The sequence below is a fragment of the Thamnophis elegans genome, chromosome 12, assembly GCF_009769535.1.
Source record: "Thamnophis elegans isolate rThaEle1 chromosome 12, rThaEle1.pri, whole genome shotgun sequence".
In the NCBI taxonomy this organism is placed as follows: Eukaryota; Metazoa; Chordata; class Lepidosauria; order Squamata; family Colubridae; genus Thamnophis; species Thamnophis elegans.
Genome location: NC_045552.1, coordinates 43,085,293 through 43,108,554, shown reverse-complemented (window position 1 = coordinate 43,108,554; position 23,262 = coordinate 43,085,293). Strand labels below are relative to the sequence as shown.

The 23,262-nt window shown below is 43.1% G+C and overlaps 2 protein-coding genes across 3 annotated transcripts in view; both read left to right on the top strand.

Moving 5' to 3' along the window:
* Positions 1–15,237, top strand: part of CYSLTR1 (cysteinyl leukotriene receptor 1) — a 42,737-nt gene extending 27,500 nt beyond the window's left edge. The window contains exons 2-4 of the transcript XR_004256238.1: positions 3,018–3,095; positions 5,985–6,164; positions 14,767–15,237. The gene's annotated coding sequence lies outside the window, so the exon portion shown is untranslated. The remainder of the gene's footprint in view (positions 1–3,017; positions 3,096–5,984; positions 6,165–14,766) is intronic.
* Positions 15,238–17,438: 2,201 nt separating this feature from the next.
* FNDC3A (fibronectin type III domain containing 3A) overlaps positions 17,439–23,262 on the top strand; it is a 72,304-nt gene continuing 66,480 nt past the window's right edge. The window contains exon 1 of one of the 2 annotated variants that reach the window (XM_032227309.1): positions 17,439–17,599. The gene's annotated coding sequence lies outside the window, so the exon portion shown is untranslated. Of the gene's footprint in view, positions 17,600–19,672; positions 19,781–23,262 lie in introns of those variants that run through there. The other variant, XM_032227310.1, reaches the window with a different exon arrangement.

Sequence of the window (23,262 nt, the reverse complement as noted above, 5' to 3'; positions counted from 1 at the left end):
CCTTGCCTACAAAAATGTTACTTTTGTTTTCTTACTTCAAGATCTGAGGGTTAAAAATAGCTGCGGTTATCATCTGTGTCTCGCCAGATGTTTTCTTACAGGTACTGGAGGTCTCTATGGGCAGTCCCATTTTATACATTAATGTGAGATTGCACCTTAACCAAATAAGACACCAGATGGGAGAAAAGTCAATATAATTTTATATATCCCCTTTTCATATAAAATTATATTGACTTCCAAATCCAGTTGCTTGAAGACAGCAGACATGGAGGAGTTCGCAACTCCCCTATATTATTAGTTTCATGGTCAAAATGCTTTTACCTACAAGGTATTTCTTAACATGGAACCGTGCTCTGCTTGCTCGCTTATCTGCCTGCCTTATCATTTACGTCAGTTTTGAATCTTAGCATGCAGGAGAGCAGGAATAAAGAGTGAATCGGTTTTCCAAACTGATTTAAAATATGCAATCTGCAATTAAATTCTGCACTGAATCAATTTTTTTTTTTAAAAATAGCACTTTTCTGGTATTGCATTGTGGGATGAAATAGTCCCATCAAGACATTCCCAGAGAAGATCACCTAGATCTCATCTAGGTGAACCGTGCATCCTGCTTTACAAAGATCTTTTATACCTAGGTTCATAAGAAGAAAGAGGAGGAGGAGGAAGAGAAGGACCAGGGGAGACATGATAGCAGTGTTCCAATATTTGAGGGGCTGCCACAGAGAGGAAGGGGGTCAAGCTATTTTCCAAGGCACCTGAATCCAGACAAGGAATAATGGATGGAAACTGACCAAGGGGAGATTCAACCTGGAAACAAGGAGGAACTTTCTGACAATGAAAACAATCAACCAATGGAACAGGTTGCCTTCGTACGTTGTGGGGGCTTCATCACTTGAGACTTTCAAGAACAGACTGGATTGCCATCTGTCAGAAATGGTGTAGGGTCTCCTGCTTGAGCTGGGGGTTGGACTAGATGGTCCATAAGGTCCCTTCAAATTCTATCAATCTGTTAAACATCTGTTAAACTTAGTTTTCCCTAAATCCACAATTCCTTAAAATGGGAGTGGGGAGAGAATAAAAATGTGAGTCCAAAACAATCTGTTAACTAAATTTCCAGTTATTTTTCAGTAGCGATTTCCAAGATTTTAGACAACATGGCCAAGACACAAGGATGTGGGAGTTGTAGTTGAGCACCTTGGAATGGGAAAAGTTGAAACTTAATTGGCTGCAAGTCTCCTAATTTTTTTCTTATAGTAGTTGCTCACACAAGATCAGAACTACTGTAAATATGAGAAGTCCCCTTGGCAAAGTATTATCTGTTGCTCCCCTTTTGAGATGAGTAGTGTCTCTCCCAATTACAGTGACATTTTCTTTTACTTTTCTTTAGATTTTTTTTTTAAAGCTATGCCTTTCTAGGCTGGTTTTCACTTTTTCTTTTAATCTTGGGAAATAAACATCATAAAAACATCAATCTTATCTTTCAAACACATTATTTACCACTTCTTGCTGTTCTTTTTTCTGGCTTGTGAATTTGGTGCCCTTTTAAAATATCAGATTGTTCTGAAACCACACCAATCAACTAGAGATGGGGGGTGGGTCTGGGGGCTGGGTATGGGGAGGAACAGGCCAAGAGCCACTCCGCAATGTGACCAAGTCAAAGTCGAATAAATTCTCTCTTTGCTCAGAATGGATTTACTGACATTGTGTAACAAAGCAGATATAGGTTCATGGTCGTAAATCGGATTGAGAGCAGGTCTTCCCACCCCTGATGAACATGAACAAGGGAAAAGAAATATTTTTAAGAATTTCTGGAAAGGGTAGGTTTGCCTGGGAACTGTGTTTGTGTGTGTGTGTGTGTGTGTGTGTGTGTGTGTGTGTGTGTGTGTGTGTGTGAAAGAGAGGGAGAGGGGGAGAGGGAGGGAGGGAGAGTGGGGAAGGAGGGAGAGAGAGAGAGAAGGCAATAAATCTTTCAGTAAATTGGAGTCGGGAAGTAGTAGTAGTAGTAGTAGTAGTAGTAGTAGTAGTGGTAGTAGTAGTAGTTCTTCTTCTTCTTCTTCTTCTTCCCCTCCTCCTCCTCCTCCTCCTCCTCCTCCTCCTCCTCCATCTCCATCTGGAATAGAATAGAATAGAACACAGGTACTCTTCAACTTATGACCAGTCACTAAGGAGCTATTACAGACTGCCCAAAAGATACTTATGACCAGGTTTTGAAGTTCTGACATCCACCCTCCCATGATTGCTTGAATACATTTTGGAAACTCACCATTTTGGGGTCATAAAAACAGGTCAAATAACACAGTGATCCCCACCTTACAACCATGACAATTTATAACCATAATTGCCAGGATCAACTACAATTATAACTTGAGGACTATAAATGGACTGGACTGAACTGGGCTGGGCTGGACTAGAATGGAATAGAATAGAATTACAATATAGAAAATAGAATAGAATGGAATAGAATAGTAAATAGAATGGGATGAAATGGAATGGGTTAGCATTGCATAGTAGAATAGAATGGGATGGGATGGGATAGGATAGAATAGAAAAAATAGAATGGAATGGAATAGAAAAAAATAGAAGAGAATGGAAGAGAATAGGAAATGGGATGGGATGAGGTGGGGTAGCATTGCATAGCAGAATAGAATGCGATGGGATGGGATGCATAGAATAGAATAGAGAACAGAAAGAATGGAATGGAATGGATTAGAATAGAACAGAACAGAACAAGGTAGAATAGAACAGAATCCATTATTCACAAGAAAATTCACCTTCCAATTTTCATGTTATGAATGCACAACAGAGCAGCATTCATTTTTATAACAGTTCCTCCAAACAAGCACATGAATTATTAGCATCTCCACCACCACAGAAAAAAAAGCTTAAAAATATCCACAGTGTAACCTTTTAGATGAAGCCAGAGACTAAGAAAACGTGTTGAAAGCTATCAGGAGAGAAGGCCCCTTTTGACATTCTTCTCATTCCCCCTCCTCCCCTTTTCTTCTCTGTTTTTCCAGGATTTATCTCCTCCTGATGATTGACCCTCCTTGGCAGCTTCTGAAAAGCAGGGGACACTCCGATGAGAAAATTCAAAGGTCTCACAAATGAAAATATTTTCTAATGAAGGGGCCATGGACCACTTACACTATTTTGAATGCCACTAGTTGCTGTGAGACAGAGCTAAATATTGCACCCATAAAAAAGGTGAAATAAAATCTGGAATTTGATCCTGGCCCTCATCTTAAAAAAAAAAAGCAAGGATTATCTGTGTTTGAGACTCTGAGGAGCAACTGCTTGGAGAAAAATAGCAGAATAAAAGAGTTGGAGGGGATCTTGGAGATCTTCTAGTCTAACCTCTGCCCAAGCAGGAGACGCTGCGCCATTTCAGACAAATGACAGTCCAATCTCTTCTCAGAAGCCTCCAGTGATGAAGCTCCCACAACTTCCCAAGGCAACTTGTTCTTACTGTCAGAAAGTTCCTCCTTATTTCTAGGTTGAATCTCTCCTTGATCAGTTTCCATCCATTATCCCTTGTCTGGTCTTCAGGGGCTTTGGAAAATAGCTTGACTCCCTCCTCTCTGTGGCAGCCCCTCAAATATTGGAAGACTGCTATCATGTCTCCCCTGGTCCTTCTCTTCACTAGACTAGTCATGCCCAGTTCCTCAACCATTCTTCATATATTTTAGCCTCCAATCCCCTAATCATCCTGGTTGCTCTTCTCTGCACTTTTTCTAGAGTCTCAACATCTTTTTATAGTGTGGTGACCAAAACTGGATGCAGTATTTTAGGTGTGGTCTTACTAAGGCTTTGTAAAGTGATATTAGTACCTCCCTTGATCTTGATTGTATCCCTTTGTTAATGCAGCTCCGTAAATCCAAGTTCTTAAGGAAGAGATTGAGGGAACCAAGCAATTAAAGCATAAGAAGAGAAGATTGGGGTGATATTTCTGGAGGCAAGCTGTTCCACTGGTTAATTATTCCAACTGTCAAGAAATGTCTCCATAGTTCTAGGTTGCTTCTCTCCTTAATTAGTTTCTATCCATTGCAGAGATATTCACTTGGTCAGTACGGGGCGACTTAATTTAGTGATCAATCAAAGTTACAATGCCACTAAAAAAAACAACTTGTGATCATTTTTCACACATTGCAGCATCTCCATGGGCACGTGAGACCTTATACCAAGAAACAATGGATGGAAACTAATCAAGGAGAGAAGTAACCTGGAATTAAGGAGAAACGTTCTAACAGTGAGAGCCATTAACCAGTGGAACCGCTTGCCTTCATACCAGAGGTGATATTCAGCAGGTTCTGACCAGTTCTGGAGAACTGGTAGTGGAAATTATGAGTAGTTCGGAGAACCGGGAAATACCACCTCTGACTGGCCCCGCCCCCATCTATTCTCTGCCTCCCGAGTCCCAGCTGATTGGGAGGAAATGGGGATTTTGCAGTAACCTTCCCCTGGAGTGGGGAGGTCACCTCAGATTTTAAATATCCTTCCCCTGCCACGCCCACTAAGTCACACCTACCAAGCCATGCCATGCCCACAAAGCCACGTCCACAGAACCATTAGTAAAAAAATCTGAATCCCAACACTGCTTCAGACGATGTGGGTGCTTCATCACTGGAGATGAAGACAGTCACTTGGCTGAAATAGTATAGGATCTCCTGCTTGAGCAGGGGGTTAGACTAGAAGACCTCTCAGGTCCCTTCCAGCTCTATTCTGATTCTGATTCTTCTCCAACACCAAAATTCAAAAGCTTCAGTACACTTCCTCCCTTGCTTCTACGAAGTCCAGCTTTCACTTCAAACTGGTTTCATGAAATAAATAAATAATTAACACACCCAGATACGAGTAAAACAAAACAAAACTGAACCCTCTTGGCCCGAATCCTGAAAATTCGCTGCTAATTTCTGGCTAGAATGCCAATAACATGAAAAGTAGTGGTGGGCATTGTATGTTGTGCAAATAATTCCAATTGTAACATACTCAATAAACCATGGCTTAATGCAATGTATGTACCAGGATGAGAACCAGTGGTGAAATTCTAATTTTTTTTACTACCGGATCTGTGGGCGTGGCAGGGGAAGGATCCTCCCAAATCCCCATTTCCTCCCCATTCTGCGGCCAGCCAGAGGAGGTATTTGCTGGTTCTCTGAACTACTCAAAATTTCCGCTACCGGTTCTCCAGAACCTGTCAGAACCTGCTGACTTTCACCCCTGATGAGAACTATAGAGTTCAAGGGTCTGAGAATAAGGAAGTCCTTGTATCTTAAATTTTAACTGTCTTGAATTGATTGTTGGAGGAAATGTCCATCTGGGTTCAGTTCCAAGTGGGGAGAAAGACACTGGAAACATGGTGGCCTTTTGGAAATATGGTTTTAATGGTGGGCAGGACCATATGGCTTAAGGTCCTGGGGAGAAAAGGAAAGAGATGCTGAGAGTGCCCTGATGTTATGCCCTCTCTGGCTTTTGAATTTGAGCTTGCATTCTGATTGGTTGTCAGACTCCCATGGGGCCATGCGGGGGCAACTCTGTAGGCTGTCCTCAGTCCTAGACTTGGTTGAGCCTTGCTGGGTAATGATGTAATGAAAGGGCTTTGGGATTCCTATTACGCCTCTGCCTGAAGGAGGTAGATCTTTGTTATGTAGAATAGACTGGCTCAGGCCTTAATGGCAAATGGGGGGGGGCAAGTATCTGCCTCCCTTTTATGGGAAATATTCTTTTAATATTTCCTAAAATATCTCATTTTCCTTGGAGAGGGGTGTGTGCTAACTTCCTACATGATCCAAACATTTGTAAGATTAGCTACCCCTGTCTCCAGTCTAAAGTTCGATTTTTGGGGGAAATAACTGTGTATTTAGTGATCATAATACACACCACATAGGACACTATAAACTCTAAGCTGAAAAGGGTATCACAGCTCATTCCTAACCTATTGATATTTCAAATGCCAATTCTGTATGTTTTTTCTTTTCTTTTATGAGCTCACTGCTATGTCTGGGGACGGATAAAGATCCTTTTGTGCTCCCGAAAGAAAATCTTGACAGCCTCATCTTACCAGTTCCAAGGGACACAAGCAAGCTCTCTCTGTCTCGCAGCTGTCAATCAAGTGCTGTTTGGAATAAAACTAAATGAAATGCTTGGTGAGACCATTCTGGAAACAGGTGAGTGAGTGCCACTTATACCAACAGACAAAAAGTAGGTTTTGTAGAAAAACAGCAAAATGGATAGTGAAGTATTAATACTACTCTATAAAGCCTTAGTAAAACCACACCTAGAATCCTGCGTCTAGTTTTGGTCACCACACTATAAAAAAGATGTTGAGACTCTAGAAAAAGTGCAGAGAAGAACAACCAAGGTAATTAGGGGACTGGAGACTAAAACACATGAAGAACGCTTACAGGAACTGGACATGGCTAGTCTAGTGAAGAGAAGGACTAGGGGAGACATGAGAGCAGTCTTCCAATATTTGAGGGGCTGCCACAGAAAGGAGTCAAGCTATTTTCCAAAGCACCTGAAGGCCAGACAAGGAATAATGGATGGAAACTGACCAAGGAGAGATTCAGCCTGGAAATAAGGAGAAATTTTCTGACAGTGAGAACAATCTACCCATGGAACAGAAGTTGCCTTGGGAAATTATGGGAGCTTCATCACTTGAGACTTTCAAGGAGATATTAGACTGCCATTTGTCAGAAATGGTATGGGGTCTCCTGCTTGAGCTGGGGGTTGGACTAGATGACCTATAAAGTCCCTTCCAACTCTGTTAATCTGTAATCTGGTAGTCATGTGATTAAAATCCAGGAACTTGGCAAAATTCACACCCTGAGTCAAAAGCAAAGTCAAAAGGGAAACCAGATTGACTTAAGAAACATGTTACTAACTTAACGACTGCAGTGATTCACTTAACAACCAGGGTAAAGAAAGTTGTACAACGGGACAAAACTCACTTAACTGTCTTCCCCAGCTCACTTTGGAGCTCAGTTGTAGTTGTAAGGGACATTTTGGAGCTGAGGCAACATAAAACCTATCCTCAACACTGTTCTATTACTGTGATGGTGGTTGAATGATGCTACCAACATCAGAGGTCTCCAACCTTGGCAACTTTAGGCCTAGAGGACTTCAACTCCCAGAATTCCCCACCCAGCTTCAACTCCCAGAATTCCCCAATAAAGTTGCCAAGATTGGAGAGCCCTACTTTAAATCAGTAGTATGGAAACGACTTAGAAACTGATTAAGGAGAGATTTAACCTAGAGATAAAGAGAAATTTCCTGACGGTAAGAACAATCAACCAATGGAACAGAAGTTGCCTTCAGAAGTTGTGGGAGCTTCATCACTGGAAGCTTTGAAGAAGAGATTGGACTGCACTCTGTCCAATGGTGTAGGGTCTCCTGCTTGAACGGGGTGGGGGTGGGGTTGGATTAGGTGATCTACAAGGTCCCTTTCAACTGTTATTCTATTCTAATAATGATATTATAACTATAAAAATGCTAGCAACCCTTCACCTTTGTCCTATAGAAAGTCAGTTCATTGCTCCATCAAACTCAGTGTTGCTTGTATTCTTCATGGCTGGCTGGGAAATTTGGGAGTTGACGTCCACGTAGCTTAAAGTTGCCAAGGTTGAGAAAAACTGATTTACATGAACAGGCAGTGGCTTTGCAAGATTTTTAACCAGTCTTTCCCACACTGCTGGACGTATTAGAGAATGAACTTGAAATGTTCTCGTGGCATAGCAAATTTTCTTCTCCTTCAAACACCAAACAATTAACAGAATACTTAAGGGAATAACAGAATTGGAAAGGACCTTGGTGGTCTTCTAGTCCAAACCCCAGCTTAAGCAGGAGACTCTCTACCATTTCCAACAAACTGTTGTCCAATCTCTTCTTAAAAACCTCCAGCGATGGAACACCGACAACTTCTGGCGGCAAATCATTCCACTGATTAATTATTCTGTCTAGTAATTTCTCCTTAGTTCTAGGTTGCTTCTCTCATTTATTAGAATAGAATAGAATAGAATAGAATAGAATAGAATAGCTTTATTGGCCAAGCGTGATTGGACACTCAAGAAATTTGTCTCCGGTGAAGAAACTTCTCAATGTTCATGCAAAGCAACAGAGTATTAATACTTATAATAATGATGCCAATAAGAGGAAACTTCAGTTTCATCCATAGGGCAGGGCTCTCTGGTTCCACCACAAAACCGCGGACGACAAAATCGCGGTCGACGAAAGCGCGTATGTGACGTCATCACAGAGCGACGAAAAAGATCGAAAAATGTAAAAATAAAGCGAAAACCTTACCCTAACCCCCCCAAACCTAACCCTAAACCTAACCCTAAACCTAACCCTAAACCTAACCCTAAACCTAACCCTAAACCTAACCCTTAACCTAATGAAAAACCTAACGCTAACCCTTAACCTAACGCTAAACGTAACGGTAACGCTCTAAACCTAACCCTAACCCTTAACCTAACCCTAACCCTAACCCTTAACCTAACCCTTACCTTTATGTGAATCGGCTTGCTGTAATTTAATTTTTATTTCAATTTTTCGATCTTTTTCGTCACGTTGTGATGACGTCACATACGCGATTTCGTCGACTGCGCTTTTGTGGAACGCGGTTTTGACGGGTCACAGGGCTCTCCAACCTTGGCAACTTTAAGGCTTGAGGACTTCAACTCCCAGAATTCATCAGCCAGCTGTGACATTGAACCTTTATAGGAAAAGGTGGAGTGTGACATCCAAGTCAATGTTGATTCCAGACAACTGCCTGGACAGGTCCCTGCAGTTTTCTTGCCAAAGTTTTTCAGAAGTATTTTGCGTTTCCTCCTTTCCTAGGCCTGAAAGAGTGACAAGACCCAAGGTCACCCAGCTGGCCATGTGCCTAAGGCAGGACTAGAACTCCCAATCTCCCAGTTTCTAGCCTGATGCCTTAACCCAGTGTTTCTCAACCTTGGCAACTTGAAGATGTCTGGACTTCAACTCCCAGAATTCCCCAGCCAGCATTCGCTGGCTGGGGAATTCTGGGAGTTGAAGTCCAGACATCTTCAAGTTGCCAAGGTTGAGAAACACTGCCTTAACCAACACACAAATTGGTTTTCTGTATAACTAACGATTTGGTAACCAGGTGAAGTGTATGAATGCAGCTTGCATGTGCAATCGATTAAAACCAGGTAGTCCTTGATTTATAACAGTTCATTTAGTGACTGTTCAAAGTTACAATGGCACTGAGAAAAGTGACTTATGATCGGACTGCATCCTCCTCCTCCTGGTCAAGTCAATTAAAAATCAAACACCTGGCAACTGGCTCACCTTTATGATGGTTGCAGTGCCCGGGGTCATGTGATCACTTCTGACAAGGAAAGCCAATGGAGAAATCAGATTAACTGCAGTGATTCACTTAACAAACTGTGGCCAAAGAGGACATAAAATGGGACAAAACTCACTCAACAGCTGTCTCGCTTAGCAATTTGGGGCTCAATTGTGGTTGTAGGTTGAGGACTACCTGCAATTTGCAATCTGCAACTTCTCTTTAAAATAAAGTCGAGAGAAGAGGTGAAATCCAGCAGGTTCTGACAGGTTCTGGAGAACTGGTAGCGGAAATTTTGAGTAGTTTGGAGAACCAGCAAAGGCCACCTCTGACTGGCCCCAGAGTGGAGTGGGAATGGAGATTTTGCAGTATCCTTCCCCTGGAGTGGGGAGGGAATGGAGATTTTGCAGGATCCTTCCCCTGGAGTGGGGAGGGAATGGAGATTTTGCAGTATCCTCTCCCTGGAATGGGGTGGGAATGGAGATTTTGCAGTATCCTTCCCCTGGAGTGAGGTGGGAATGGAGATTTTGCAGTATTCTTCTCCCAGGAGTGGGGAGGGAATGGAGATTTTGCAGTATCCTCTCCCTGGAATGGGGTGGGAATGGAGATTTTGCAGTATCCTTCCCCTGGAACGGGGTGGAAATGGAGATTTTGCAGTATCCTTCCCCTGGAGTGGGGAGGGAATGGAGATTTTGCAGTATCCTCTCCCTGGAATGGGGTGGGAATGGAGATTTTTCAGTATCCTTCCCCTGGAGTGGGGTGGGAATGGAGATTTTGCAGTATTCTTCCCCTGGAGTGGGGTGGGAATGGAGATTTTGCAGTATCCTTCCCCTGGAGTGCAGAGGGAATGGAGATTTTGCAGTATCCAAGCCCACTAAGCCACACCCACAGAACCGGTAGTTGAATTTCACCACTGGTCCAGAGTCTAAAATAAAACGCTTTGCACTGCATACCTATTGCAAGCATCACTGGTGACATAGATGTTTAAAAGCTTTAACATCGTGCCAATATAGAGGAAGGGCAGCCATGGAGATATTGCTTGCAATTTTCCAGCATCCCAGCTGTTGCCCTGTCTTGGTTTATAATGGACATCAATTTATGAATGAATGTCATTTACATGCTGCTTAGCCTTCCCACTTCTCTAACATTTCCTTGAAAACTTTATTGTGTCTTCCTCACATGCAGATCGCATTCAGTAATGGCAGATTATGTAAGATTGACAAAGGAGCACATTGTGCGTGAGATTCTTGGAAGCTGACAGATAACCGCAGCAGCAGCAGCAGACTCAAGGTGGTCAACCTTTGGCAAACAACTCTTTGCCACTGGAAAGAGGGACTTGGGCTAAAAAGGAGGAAAGGAGATAACAATGAGGGTGGCTTAGTAACATACAGGCCTAGTCCTCGATTTGCAACAGCTCATTTACTGACTGTTCAAAGTTACAATGCACTGAAAAAAATGACTTAGGACCAGTGGTGGGTTTCAAAATGTTTTGCAACCTACTCTGTGGGTGTGGCCTCCTTTGTGGGAGTGGCTTGCCGGCCATGTGACCTGGTGGGAGTGGCTTGCCGGCCATGTGTTTTCTTTCTTCCTCTCTCTTTCTCTCTCTCTTTCCTTCCTTTTGTCTCTCTGTCCCTTTTTTCTTTTTTTCTTTCATCTCTCTCTCACTCTTTTTCTCTTTCTTTCTTTCTTTCTTTCTTTCTTTCTTCCTTCCTTCCTTCCTTCCTCCCTCCCTCCCTCCCTCCCTCCCTCTCTCTCTCTCTGTGTATGTGTGTGTGTGTGTGTGTGTGTGTGTGTGGAAGTGGTGGGTTTCAAAAAATTTTGGAACCTCTTCTGTAGGTGTGGCCTGCTTTCCGGGTCCACTGGTGGAACCTCTTCGGTGGATTTGACGAACCGGTTCTACTGAATAGGTGCGAACTGGTAGGAACCCACCTCTGCTTAGGACCCATTTTTCACAGTTATCACCATTGCAGCATTCCAAGGCACCCAAAGGCCAGACAAGGAGCAATGGATGGAAATGGATCAAGGAGAGATTCAACCTGGAAATAAGGAGGAACTTTCTGACAGTGAGAATAATCAGCCCATGAAACAGAAGTTGCCTTCAGAGGTTGTGAGAGCTTCATCACTTGGAGGCTCTCAAGAAGAGGCTGGACTGCCATTTGTCAGAAAAATGTATAGAGTCTCTTCCTTAAGCAGGGGGTTAGACTAGTTGACCTACAAGGTCCCTTCCAACTCTGTTAATCTAATCTAAAAAGTTTCATGGACCAACATATGAAGAACGGTTGCAGGAACTGGGCATGGCTAATCTAGTGAAGAGAAGGACCAGGAGAGCAGTGTTCCAATATTTGAGGGGCTGCCACAGAGAGGAGGGGGTCAAGCTATTTTCCAAGGCACCCAAAGGCCAAACAAGGAATAATGGATGGAAACTGAAACTGAAACCCCCACCCAAACAGGAGATCCTACACCTTTCTGACAGATGGCAGTCCAGTCTCTTCTTGAAAGTTTCCAGTGATGAAGTTCCCACAACTTCTGATCCATTGGTTGATCGTTCTCAGTGTCAAAAAAATTATCCTTATTTCTAGGTTGAATCTCTCCTTGTTCAGTTTCCATCCATTATTCCTTGTTTGGCCTTCGGGTGCTTTTGAAAATAGCTTGATGCCCTCCTCTCTGTGGCAGCCCCTAAGTTTTCTTGTGAGAAGGTTGCAACAGGACATCACATGACCCGGGACATTGCAGCTGTCGTAAACATGAGTCAGTTGCCAAGCATCTGAATGTTTTGCTACAGATGTTAAGCAAATCACTGCCATTGTGAACCACACAGTCGTTAAATGGATGGCTAATTGTTCCACAAAAGGTACGTCCTTTGCTAGAAAAATAACAGTGAAAATAATAGCTATGATAGGCAACAAACTGAAATTCATGTCAAGAATCAACCACTTTAAGCTGGATCCAATCAGGTGTGCTACAGTGGCTGATCTTTTTCGCCTTCATGGATGGTGATGATGATGATGAAAATTTTGGAAATAACTGAAGGTGGAAGAAGTAAGGAAGTCATACCGTGATGGGTTCGCATGAGAAAAGAAGCCAGTTGACTGTGGCTTATTCAATAATGGCCATGTTAGGAAAATCATGGTTTATCATAATGTGAGAACACAATGCAAAGAAATATTTTCCATCTTCCCCAGAAGATATTCAGGGCAGTTTGTGCATAGAAGGTGTCACTCTCTTTTTTTTCCAGATTGTATTTTTTCTTTATCAAAACTCGCCAAAAGGAACCCAATTATGTAAGAATAAAAGAAAACGTTTGTTTATGATCACAGAGCCTGTTTGATTTCCGGAATGCTCTCCAAGGTGAAATGATTACCCAGTTTTTCTTTTTCCTGGTCAACAAATGCATCCTGTATGTTAATCTATTTTATTAACGGTGCTTCCGGCTGCCTATTTAAAAATTCCTGCATAGTCATTCTATCATTTCCTGAAAGAGAGAGAGTGAGCAAGAGAGAGAGAGACAGAGGAGGGAAGGGAGGGAGGGAGGAAGAGAGAGGGGGAAGAAATATAGTAAGAAATACAGGTACTACTCAATTTACGACCACAATTGGGCCCAAAATTTCTGTTATAGGTGAGACATTTGTTAAGCGGGTTTTCTGCCCCATTTTACGACCTTTCTTGCCACAGTTGTTAAGGGAATCACTGCAGTTGTTAAGTTAGTAACACAATTGTTAAGAGAATCTGGCTCCCCCATTGACTTTGCTTGTTAGAAGGTCGCACAAGCGGAACACATGACCATAGGACTCTACAACGGTCATAAACATGAGTCAGTGGCCAAGCATCTGAATTTTGATCACATGATTCACGGGAATGCTGCAACGGTGTTAAGTATGAAAAATGGTCATAAGTCACTTTCCCCCCTGCTGTTGCAGCATTCCCCTGAATCGTGTGATCAAATTTCAGATGCTTGGCCACCGACTCATATTTACAATGGTTGTAGTGTCCTACGGTCACGTGTTGTAACATTGAACGGTCACTAAATGAAAAATTGAGGGTTATCTATATAAGCCAAAGACATTGGCTTCTTAGCCTAATCAACCTCACAGGGTTGCTGTGATGAGAAATGGGGAGAGGAAGAGAAACATCTGGATTGAATGTGGGCAGCTGGTATCTGTGGACTTTGTGGGACTCTCCTGCCTATGTTATCTCCCCAAACGCTTGTACAAATGGGGTTAATTTTTGGCAGGGCAATTTCCCATTAGTCCTGGGGCCGAAATAAAGAGCAATAGATACACCCACTTCACTTGCCATCATCTGTTGCAGGGTGGGTTCAGTGGTGAAATTCATTTTTTTTTACTATTGGTTCTGTGGGTGTGGCTTGGTGGGCGTGGCAGGGGAAGGATACTGCAAAATCTCCATTCCCTCCCCACTCTGGGACCAGCGAGAGGTGGTATTTGACGGTCCTCCAAACTACTCATAATTTCCTCTACCGCTTCTCCAGAACCTGTCAGAACCTGCTGGATTTCACCCCTGGGTGGGGTTTCTACCAGCACCAGTACTGGTTCGCTCTAATTCTGGGAATTGAAGTCCACAAATCTTAAAAGTTGCAAAGTTTGGAGAGCCCCTCTTCTACCTCAACCTTTTACCCGTTGTAATGGCTCCAAAGACAGCATTAGGAATCCAAAACCAAAGCAGTTCATGTGTCATTTCGTCTCTATACTCAGTAGATGGCTTAAGGCAAGCCATCTCACTAAATACAACACCTCTGGTGCAGTGGTGGGATTCAAATAATTTAACAACCAGTTCTCTGCCCTAATGACCCGCTGGATAGGCGTGGCTCAGTGGTCATGTGACTGGGTGGGCGTGGCCAACTCAACATCACTCAGGTCGATGGGCGCTTCGGCTTAGCTGTTACAATGTAATGAGGGTTAACCAGAGAGCCAGTTTCTGTAAGCAGGGCAATAAAGATCAGGCTAGAAACAACACCAGAATGTTTCCTTCCTGCCTTCCTTACAGGATTAGCCCTGTAAAGCAGAAAAAAACAAAAGGAGATTTCTTCCAACAACCGGTTCTCCGAACTGCTTAGAAAGTTAACAACTGGTTCTCCCAAATAGGTGTGAACTGGCTGAATCCCACCACTTGCGATACAGATTTTGGATAAACCCTTTGTGAATTGTTTCATTTGATACGGTTCTAAGGTTTAGGAGAGGGTGTTACAAGGAATGTATTGCTTTGGGCACCAAAGAGAGCTGAATAAACTTTTGGCGTTGTGGTACTTGGGACTCTGGCAGAAGATTTGCTGCTGCATTTCAGAGACCCCAAAAAATCCCAGGAAGAATTACATCTGCGTGTCAGATCAATGCTTGCAAATGCTATCCAAATGTCAACTCTGCCTGGAAGCTATGTTTATTGAATTGCATGCTATAGTTGAATTATAATAAATTGTAACATCTTCACTAAATCTTTTCACACAGCACTGGAACCTAAAGGAGTTTGGCATATTTTGCATTCCAGACTGGTAGGACGGATTCTTATCTCTTTGTCCATGCTCAAGGGTATATTTTTCCAATGTTGAAAAGTCAGGTGTCTTCTTCCTAACAATAAAATCTGAATCCAATCAGGGAATTTAACAAAGCAGCTTGAAACTTAATACATGCTTATTCATTAAGACTGTGCTTCTTTAGTTATGCTTTTCTCTTCTACATAAACATCCGGTTGCTACCAAAAACATTTGGGGGACACAGAAAGGACAGTCCCACCTTAGGGATGAAAGCCAACTGGGTGACTTGGGCCAATTACCAGGAGACTGGGAGTTCTAGTCCCACCTTAGGGATGAAAGCCAACTGAGTGACTTGGGTCAATCTATCACCAGCAATCCATGATCTGGGTACTTGAGAGACCGCCTACTGCCAATCACCTCCACTCGACCAATTAGATCCCACAGATTAGGCCTCCTCCGAGTTCCATCAGCCAGTCAATGTCGACTGGCAACCACGCGGAGGAGAGCCTTCTCTGTGGCTGCTCCGACCCTCTGGAACGAACTCCCCGTGGAGATTCGTACCCTCACCACCCTCCAGACCTTCCGCATAGCCCTTAAAACCTGGCTGTCCCGACAGGCCTGGGGCTAAAGACCTTAACCCTGCCCGAATAGTATGAATGTTGTGCTTTTAATGATGTATTGTCTTATATGTAACTTGGTTTGTCCTCCCCTCCCCCTGAACTGTGAGCCGCCCTGAGTCCCCCCAGGGAAAAGGGCGGCATACAAATAAAGTATCTTATCTTATCTTATCTTATGAATTTTACTCCTGATTTAATCAGGAAAGCAGACTAGATGACTTCGGGCCAATCACCAGGAGTTGGTGAGTTCTAATTCTACCTTAGCAATGAAAGCAGGTTGGGTAATTTTGGGCCAATCACCAGGACTTAGTATATTCTAGTTCTACTTTAGCAATAAAAGCCAGCTGGGTGACTTTGGGCTAATCACCAGGAGTCAGAGAGTTCTAGTCCCGACTTCATCTGCAAATTGAAGTAGAATGCCACTGGCAAAAGAAAGCAAAAGTAGTAAAAATAATAATGGGCAATCCCAAAACAATGGCGTATCCACATGAACGCCACTGGCATTGACGAAATCCTCATCCGTCAATTGCAAAAGGCAGCTTTACTTGGGAACAGCTTACATTCTATGACAATACCTTTAAACACCACCAAATATCTACACTTGCCTATCCTAGGTCCTTGGGAAGGACTTGACAAGCAGGCAAAAAATGTCAAATACAGCCGGAACATCTGGCTGGCTGTGCAACCAATCATAATAATTTATTAAATTTATCAGCCACCCGACTTCCAGTCTCAACTCTCAGTCGGTCATACATTTCTTCTTCCTTCCCTTACAGATTAACAGTGTTGGAAGGGGTCTTATAGGTCATCTAGTCCAACCCATCACCCAAGCAGGAGACCCTACAACATTTCTGATAGATGGCAGACCAGTCTCTTCTTGAAAGCCTCCAGGGATGAAGCTCCCACAACTTCTGAAGGCAACTTCTGTTCCACTGGTTGATTGTTCTCACTGTCAGAAAGTTCCTCCTTTTTTCTAGGTTGAATCTCTCCTTGTTCAGTTTCCATCCATTATTCCTTGTCTGGCCTTCAAGTGCCTTGGAAAATAGCTTGATCTGCTCCTCTCTGTGGCAGCCCCTCAATTTGCTTGTTAGAAGATCGCAACAGAAGATCACATAACCCCAGGACACTGCAGCCGTCATAAATATGAGTCAGTTGCCAAGTGTCTCAATGTTTTGCTACAGATGTTAAGTGAATCATCACCGTTGTAAAATAAATCAGTCATTAAACAGATGACTAATTGTTCCAGAAAAGGTACATACTTTGCCAGAAAAATAACAGTGAAAATAATAGCTACGATAAGCAATGAACTGAAATTTATGTCAAGAATAAACCACTTTAATCTGGATCCAATCAAGTGTGCTACAGTGGCTGATCTTTTTCACCTTCACGGATGATGGTGATGATGATGATTTTGGAAATAACTGAAGCTGGAAGAAACAAGACTCATTATTTTGTCATATATATATATATATATATATATATATATATATATATATATATATATATATATATATATATATATATATATATATATATATATATATATGAATGACAAAATAATGAGTCTTGTTTCTTCCAGCTTCAGTTATTTCCAAAATAATATATATATAACAACATATAAAAGTATAAACATGGTTTTGAATACATGAAAAGGATACGAATAAAAAGGGACATTAGGACAGGGACGGTAGGCACGTTGGTTTGTGCCTAGAAGGTGTCACTCTTTTTTTGCAGATGGCATTTTGCCCTTACTCGGTGTTGACGAAGAGCTCTGCAGGACCCAGAAGCCCCCATCCCTCTTCAAGTCGCAGGGGAGGAAAAATAAATAAAAAGCAATGTCTGCCTCCCGAGCTTATTTCGACGGCTTTCCTTTCTCCTTAGCACGCAAGGTCTTTGCGCAGCGCAGCGCCGGGACCAGGATAGATGAGAAAGCGAGAGAGTGAGCGAGAGCAAGAGGCGAGCGAGACCGCATTGTGGTTGGCGCGCCCGGCCGCGCGCCCCCTCTCTCCTCCCCCCGCCCTCCCGTCTGCGGTAACCGCGCATGCGCCGCAGCCTGCATTCCATCATGGCGGAGCCGTCCGACTTTCTCTCCTGCCGCGGCGAGGCTTCGTGGCGCCGAGCCTGAGGCGGCGGCTGGAGCGTCCTGCCCTCCCGGCGCTCGCCGCCTTCCTCCTCCGGTCCCCCCGCGCGGTGAGTTGCCGAGGGCTCCCCTTCCGGACGGGAGAGGCTCCTCTCCGGGCTGCCAGGGCGGGGCACTGGCCGGGCGGGAGGAGGAGGAGGAGGAGAAGGACGGGAGGGATAAAAGGGGGGGGGGTGCACCGAGGGAGGGGAGAGGGATCCCCCCCCCCGGAAATACCGGAGCGAGGAAGGGGGGATGAAGAGGCTGACTCCACTATTTCCCCCTCCCCATGCCGATTCCCTCCTTCCCCCCCAGCAACAGCCCCCCCCCCGCTGAACCCCTTTCCACCCCACCCCTGATTTCTATACCCCCCACCCGAATTCCAGAATAATTCCAGGATTTTGCAAAAAAAAGTCCTGATCTCCCTTCTCCCCCGTTGCAAACCCAGCGCTTTGCAGCCCCAGCTTTTCTTTTCTTATATCTGTATCTGTATCTCTATCTATCTGTCTATCTATATCTATATCTATAATCTTTATACCTATATTATCTATCTCCATCCATATCTATCTATCTATCTATCTATCTATCTATCTATCTATCTATCTATCTATCTATCTATCTATCTATCTATCTATCTATCTCTATCATCTACCTACCTACCTACCTACCTACCTACCAACCAACCAACCAACCAACCAACCAACCAACCAACCATTTATCATCTATCTCTCTATCATCTACCTACCTATCTTTCTGGTTTCCTTCCTGTTTCTTCCACACCCCCTTGCAAATTTCCCCCTCCCCTTGACCAAGTTTTTTTTTTAAATCCATTTCCTTAAATTTTCCAGGGCCTCCTTCTCCACTTTCTGCCTGCCTGCCAACCAGCCTTGCATTCCCATCTTGACTTATTATTCCAGGAAAAAAAAAACACAAAAACCCGCCTCCTTCCTCCAGCTGATCTTTTTCTTTCTTTTTTCCTTTTACTCTATTTCCAGAGCCAGCATCTTTTCTTCCAACCAGCCGCTGGTTATGCTCCCCTATTTTTGGGGTGGGTGGGTGGAGGAGGTGGGGGGGGGGTCAGAAGGGAAGAGAGGCTTGGAAAGATGAGGAAGGGGAGGAGTTGATGGGAGTGGAGGAGGTTGTTATTGGTGGTGGGCTGGCTGTTAATCCTTGCTGGTGGAAAATGGATTTGGGGAGAAATTGCTTTTGGAGGAATGGAGGTTGGAGTTTGGGGAAGGGGTTTTGTGTGTGTGTGGGGGGGGTGTGACTCCCAAACTTGGGGAAATGGAGGGGGGGAAATGGGGAGAGATAACCACAGCTTAGGGTCAGGCAAGAAAGCTGGGTTGGAAGCCAGGTGAAGAGAATTGGACCCGCAAGGAAGGGGGAGAGGTAGTGGAGAGGGCTTTAGGCAAAAGAGGGTGATGGGGGGGGGCGGTTGTGGTGTGCCAGGATGCACCCAAAGGAGATGTGGGTTCAAAAGCTGGGTTGCAAAGTTTAGTAGAGTTTGGTGGAGGGAACCCCTAATATCTGTGGCCCCAGGATTGTGATTTTTTATGCTGGAAACATCTGGAAATGTGAGGCCAAAGGTATAAGAAACTTCAAGGTGCCTGTGGAAAGGCACTTAAACAGACGGAAATGTTATAATTATATATATATATATATATATATATATATATATATATATATATATATATATGTGTGTGTGTGTGTGTGTGTGTGTGTGTGTGTGTGTGTGTGTGTGTGTGTGTGTGTACATGTACATGTACGTACGTACATACATACATACATACATACATACATACATATATATAATGTGTGTGTATGTAAATGTATATGCTCCAGTTTTGCTTCCACCTGCTTTATGGATGTGGGTTTCTTTTATGTGGCAAGAAGTTCCCTTTGGGGAGGGGCGGGGAGAGAGAAAGATTCCTAGGAATGTCAGCCACCACCACCCCTTCCCAGCAGAGCAGAGGTGATGGGTCCCGGCTGATACTCCCTTTTAAAGGTTTGGACTCTAGGTGGCTATCTTTTTCTGTTGATGATCTGCTGCTGCTGCGGCTAATTATTTTGAAAAGAGGGGAAAGGGGGTGGAGGAAGGGGGGGAATGCTTTCCCCTCCGCTCTTCTCCACCCCCTTTCCCCTTCAATGCTGTCTATCTGAATGCCACGTCGCCTTCCCCCGGCCTTTTGACTGAGTGCCTAGCAGCTTAGTAGATACTTCGCGCCTCCCACAGCGTTTCTCCTGAGCCAAAGGTAGGTGCCGTTAAATCAGCGGCTGCTCTCCAAACCGCCTGGAATGCCTTCTGGATCCCTTCCTTTAGGGAAAGAGAGAGAGTGGTGGCGGGGGGGGGGATTTGGAACCGATGTCCATGGTCCTTCTTAATTGCGAAGATATTAGAAGGTGCCAAGCAAGGTTTCAGTCATGTCTTTTGCAGCTGCGATCACAGGCTGGCAGCGTGGAGGGGAGGGGGGGAGAGGGTAAGGAAACCTCTGTTTTGGGATTAAGAAGACCACCTTCCCTCCCTCCCTCCCTCCTCCCCCCCCCTTTGCAAGAACCTTTCCTCAACATATGGCAAATAGTGTGTGTTATTATAATCTTGCCAACTGGCGGCCAGTGACGCAAATACTGGCAGGTGTATTTTATACTTCATTGTACATTTCCTGTTTGTTCTCCTTTTCAGCTTTTTTAGTCATCAATGTATAAATGTATAAATGGAATCTATTTCATAATTTCTTTTATCTGTTGGTTTAAAAAAAAATGGGGTTTGCTTTTTAGATTAATTAAAGGAAAAGGGTATCTATTTTCGACGGGGGAAACCTGCGTTTGATTTTCATGCGTTTATGCTGTTTAAATACATTGTCCTGGATAAGGGACAGCAAATCTGTAGTTTGAAACTTAAAAGGATGACAGAATGGACAAGTCTTTGAGATAGTGCTGTAGTTTGGTTCTTAAAAACGATTGTGTGATATAGGTGTTTTTAAGACCAGCTGCACTTGCTACAGCAGCCATTATGCAATGGTATAGGTGACTTTTTTTTTTTAAATGTCAAATTTGTCAGCCTGGAAAGATTTGTGATTCTGGCCTAATCAGTTTTCAGCTGAGAAATTATATCTTGGGGATAAATCGCTTTGAAATGAGGTGTATTTTATGGTCCTCCTTTTCCAACCATGTTGGTAACATACCTATCACCAGGATCTGACTTATATGAGGGTTATAATAATAAGTGAAATAATTTATTTAGCTTTTTGTTGTTTAGGAACCGTGCTGTAAGCATTTTGATTTTACTTTATTTTTTCATGTTTCTTCTGTGGAGCCCAGGGCAATATCCGAAGCTTTGCAAAACTCCGAAGTAGCTTATGCAGTTGTATGGCCCAAGTTCACTCACTTGTCGTCAAATACTTTAAAAATAAGAACAGAAAAAGAAAATGAGTGAATTAGTACACAATATTTTGATTTTACTCTTCTGCGGGGCTATTTTGAGAAGTATAACAACTGGTTAGAATTAAATAGAAGTAGAAAAATATAGTAGTTTTTTTTTGAAAATTTGGGAAAATAATATTGCCTTATACTAAAATAGTGTTAAGGATAGTTATTCACTCTGGTTAAGTTGATCACAAAATAAAATAAGATCACTTTCTTTCTTGCCATTTGAAATATCACTGTAGTTCTTTCCCCCAAATTGTTTGTGATTTTTTTTAAATTTAATATTGTTTTGATTTTGTGCAAGCTTGCTGTTGAAACAGGCCTTTATATATCTTGTTTTCCCTTTCATCTGCATTCTTGTATGGCACTAAAGTTATATTTTTATTTGGGAAGGTTGAGATAGTGGATTTGTCAGCTCTTATCTCTTTTGCAGAGCAGAAGTTTTGGATTCCTGAATAAAAAAAACAGATTGAACTCTATCTCTCCTTCTAGTAGGACTCATTGCGGTGGAGATATAATATATTCTCTCTCTCTCTCCTTCTCTCTCTTTTATATTAACCTAAGTTTTCTGGTCGATATTTCCTGGTGATCCAGGAACTCGGTCACTTGGAAAAACAAACAAAACCCAGCAGCATTGGAGCTTCCCGGATTCACAAATTTGCACAAATGTTGCACCCACATGATCTCCCAGGTTTGGGCCTGTCTCTGAACAAACATTTACTTTGGCATGGAAACTGAAAAACCTTATAGGGGACACGTGTATTGATCTGCAGAATTAATTAGGAATGGTAAGGACTATGCATCTTCCTCTCTCCCCTCCATCAGCAGCCATGGAATGACCAGAGAATGTAATGCTGCATGGTGACTCCTCAGTCCTCGACTTACAGCAGTTCATTTAGTGACCTCTTGAAGTCAATGGCAACTGAAAAAAGTGACACATGACCGTTTTTCACACTTACGACCTCCCCATGGTCCCCTGATGAAACTTCAGATGTTTGGCAATTGACTTATATTTATGACAGTCAGAGGGTCCTGCGACCTTCCGACAAGGAAAATCAAATGGGGGAAGCCAGATTCACTTAACAGCTACGTTGCTAACTTAACAACTACATAGACTCACTTAACAACTGCGGCCTGAAAAGTCGTACAATGGGGCAAAACTCACTTGAGAAATGTTCTCGCTTAGCAGTGGAAATTTTGGGCTCAATTGTGGCCGTAAGTCGAGGACTACATGTACTGTACAAAACTATTCTCGGCAAATCTTCCTATAGATTTTTCCAATGAATGAAAGCCACTTTTGGGACTAATAACTGCAGCTCTTTGGATCATTGACAAACTGCATATAATGATCCTGCAAATGGCATTTCCTGGATTAGGTCTCACTTGAAGCTCCTTTTAATTGGGGGTTACGCAAAGGGTGGTAATTTACTGATAACTGACTATCATGAATGTTTATAGGTTGAAGAAAGTTCTGTGCTACAGGGTTAGAGTTCAAATCCTGGCTTAGGTATGAAAACTGGCTAGGTGACTTTGGGCCAGTCATTCTCTCTGTCGCCCCATGATGTCAGACAAGCAAGTCGGTTAATTCCTGTCACAACCAATGGATCAATACTTGGTTGATTAAAAAAAAAAGTGGACCCTTCTGGAAAAAGTTCTAGGAAGAAAAGAGAAGTGGGATGGCATAGGTGACCTCACGCTCCCCTGAACACTAGAGTATCAGTGCTTTGCGTAAATCTGATGTAGGATGTAATTTGTTTACTATTTAAGGATAGCATAATTAATCCTATTTTATGGTGTATTAGATTAATCGATCCATTCCAAAGATAATAAGGCTTTGCCAAATTTTTACCTGAAAGTGAAATTGAAAAAATTTAGTACTAGAGTTTGATGCTAGATAATTTTCCTCTTAAAAGGAATAATTGAATCAAATTAAGAACGTAGCCTCTTTGTTCCCATTGTTAGTGAGATTTTCTTTACACTTTATGCAGCTATGTTTTATTACTAGAAGACCAGCTGTATTGGGGTGATTGATTGGCTTGTTATATGTTTGAATGCTATTAACCATGCGTACACAAAATCCTCTTCGTTTTAATATCTTGTGTTACAGCAGTGATGGGAAACCTTTTTGTAAACGCGTGCCCAAATTGTATGTCATGCCCAACACCCACAATGCAATGCACCCCACCCACCTGCGCATGTGTGCGCAACCCCCATGCATGCGTGCACACCACACACTACCCCGCCTGCATGCGTGCATGAACCCCCCCCCCCCCAGTCTGTGCGTGTGTGTAGTTTTCGTCTTCCCCAAGCA